We start from the raw sequence: 3,155 nt of genomic DNA on the forward strand, positions 1-3,155 counted from the left end.
AAGAAGAAGAAGAAGAAGAAGAAGAAGAAGAAGAAGAAGAAGAAGAAGAAGAAGAAGAAGAAGAAGAAGAAGAAGAAGAAGAAGAAGAAGAAGAGGCCCCAGAGATCAGTTGGCTCAAGGAGAATTCTGTTGGAGGTTCTTTTTTTTGTTTTGGTTTGTTTTTTTGATCAGCACAGCAGAGAAGCAGAAGTAAAACAAAAGGCCTTTATTGAGGACTCACAGAGGATGGTAGAAAGATGGCAGGGGTCCTCTGACCTGAGACAAAGGGAAGCTGGGATTTTATGGACATTTTCTAGGGATGGAATTTGAGGGGCAGGCTCAGTGACACACAGGAGCTGCTTGGGGGGCTCCCTTGAGCAGGTAGAAAAGGTAAAAGGAAGTTGTATTCAGGGCTGGGATGCGGGTCACTGGAAAGATAAGCTGCTGTTTTGGGGCTTCAGCCGCCATAGACCACCACAGTGGTTCAGCAATTCACCCTCAGGCCAGAACCTATCAAATTCCACAGGATTACTTTACCTAAGGCCCAAAGTAGTGCTGCCAGGATTGGTCCTCTTGAGCAGATGAAAAAAGTGAGCTTGAAGGAGGCTTCCTAGACTGTACCTGGGCATCGAACTCAGGACCTTGTGCTTGCCAGGCAGGCGCTTAGGCTGCTGAGCTCTCTCCCCAGCCCACCTGCCTGTCCTTCCCCAAATCAATGTGCTCCTCGTCAGCCCTGTTCACTGGACTCTAGACAGGCTGTCCCCAGGGTGTGGGTTTGCGCAGTGTTGGAGTCCAGGCTGTATGAGGTTATGCTGCTGAACACAGGGACTTCTGCTGTTCAGCAAAAGAGCATATGCAAGGTGCAGAGATCAGGATATCCACAGCTGAGGCAGCCAAGGACAGAGGCCGCTGCCACCCCCATTCCAGAGCAATAAAGCTGCCTACCTTAGAGATAAGACCAGTCTCTTAATTGGCAAAATTTACAGCTTGGAGAAGTCTGTGAAGTGACTCCCAAGGTCCTTCCCAGTTCCAATGTGGCTGCCTCGGGTTGTCTCTAGGGAATCATGAATTCTGGTCTTGGTGGCACTGAGGGTAGGAAGTGAGCCAGCCATGGTTGCCAAGGCCACGCAGATGCCAGGGCTCAGGCACATGGCAGCAGCTTCCGGTGTCCTGGCAAGGTGGTATGCAAGCACCCTCCACCCTGACCTTGCTGGGGAACCGATGGGCGGTGGCACTGGCAATCTGAGGACCAAGAAGAAGGCTCTAACCTTGGAGAACAGGACGGGAGGGCCAGAAGCCACCACTGTGAATTCATCAGCTCATATTCTTGCCTGTCACCAAAGCAACCAAGAGAGCCAGAAGCTCATAAATTCCCATCGCCACCTTGCATATGAAAGAGCAGGGAGAGGACAGGAAACTCTGCAGGAGGGGCTGGGGCTGGTAGGCACACATGTGGGCTTTTATTTGGATGGCCAGAGTGGAAAGCGAGGCAGGCCTGGTGGAGCCCAGCTATCTCAGATACTCCCAGGCCGCTCCCGCCCAACAAAGTAAGATTAGGCAGGCAGCTGGAGATAAAGAGGCAAGCACACGCCCCCAAAGAACTTCCTTCAACAGAGAGCAAGTAGAGGTGGAGTCCCGTGGAATGGGTGGGCAGAGCCACACCCGTGGGTGGGGATGCTCAAGGTCTGCCCAGCATGGGCGGGGCCCATGGGGAAGAGCGCCGTGGCTGGAATGTAGGGGGAGGAGCCAAGGGGGACGGCGGCTCCGAGGCACCGGCCAGGGGCGGGGCTCTCTGGGGACGCAGACTCGAAGTCCAGCGAAGTCCTGTGAGTGCAGCCGGGGCCGATCGAGCCCGGGCTGGAGAGGATCAGCCTGAGGCTGAAGAAAGTGTGGGGATCTCCGTGAGCCCGCCAGGCTGTGGTGGCTGAGGGGAGCCATTGGATATTGGGGAAGCCACGCTGGTGAGAAAAGGTGAGGAGGGTGGGTCTAGCTGCAACCCTCAGAGTAGAAGAGGTACTCATTATCTGGAACTCCGTAGCAGCCTCAGTCTCCCCGTTTATAAATTAAGGCCCTGGTGTACCCAGGTCCCTGAGCCGCTGACTGAAGAAGATTCCACATATCAGGCTGGTGAACGCCTACTGCCATGGAGTCACCACGCTGAAATTATGACTACAACTACAACTAACACGAACCCGAGCCCTGACCAAAGACAATCCCAAGCCTAGTCCTAACATCAAAGGCAACCCCAATCCCAGTATTTCCCCTAAACCCAACCCTAGCCCTAGCCCTAGCGCACACACTTGAGCTGATCAGGGCCCCCAAAGTCTACCTTATTTCCATTCAAAGCCTGGGCACTGGGAGAATCATAAATTGGGAGCAGCCTTTCCCGGCAACCTCAGCAGCCTCCAAGTTGGGCTCTGGAGGTGAGGAAAATGGCACGTGTGACTCCTGCCTCTCTGGCTATAACCTCTTCGTTCCCCCAAAAGACAGCCTGAGAAGGGATGGGGCAGAGGACCTACACGGTGGCAGTATGATGAGGGACAATATCCTCCTTGAGTCTTGAAATATCACCTCCGGGCCCTGTACTGGACAGCAGGGATAAGGCGCAGAAGAGCCTGCAGTAGGAGGCAGCGCACAGACCCGCAAGGCTGACGCCTTAGTGATCTGATCTGCTGTCACCATCCGTGGCTGCATTTCCACTGCTGAATTATTGGAAACCACACCGCTGATCACGTCACTTTGTCGCCAGACCTTCCCCCTTAGGGGTGAACAGGAGCTTTTTCCTGCTTATTTCTTTAGTGCTATCTCCTAGTCCTCCAATATTTGCAACCACAGCAGGCCTGCCAGTCTACTTGCCGGCTCTTTCCCGGCTTAAAGGACTGAGCTGTATGTCAGCCACTAGGTGGCGCCAGAATTGTACTGAAGCCCTGGTCTAAAGGCCACCGGAAAGCCTCAGCCCTGCTAGTTTTTAGTGCAACTCCGTGAATCTTGTATCTACAAGTACTTTTGCAGTTCTGAAAAGTAGGATTATCACACTCTCTCCCTAGTTTTCTACCACCGTCGTCTCTGTGGGGAGCAAGCCATGGGGTGTCTTTCAAAGCCAGGGATTCTTTTGTGGGCCTACGGGGTTGTTGCTGGGATGCCTTATGGGCCTTTGCCAAGGTGGGAGGCATTTT

This window comes from Octodon degus, unplaced genomic scaffold, assembly GCF_000260255.1.
Source record: "Octodon degus isolate 3935 unplaced genomic scaffold, OctDeg1.0 scaffold00050, whole genome shotgun sequence".
Taxonomy (NCBI): Eukaryota; Metazoa; Chordata; class Mammalia; order Rodentia; family Octodontidae; genus Octodon; species Octodon degus.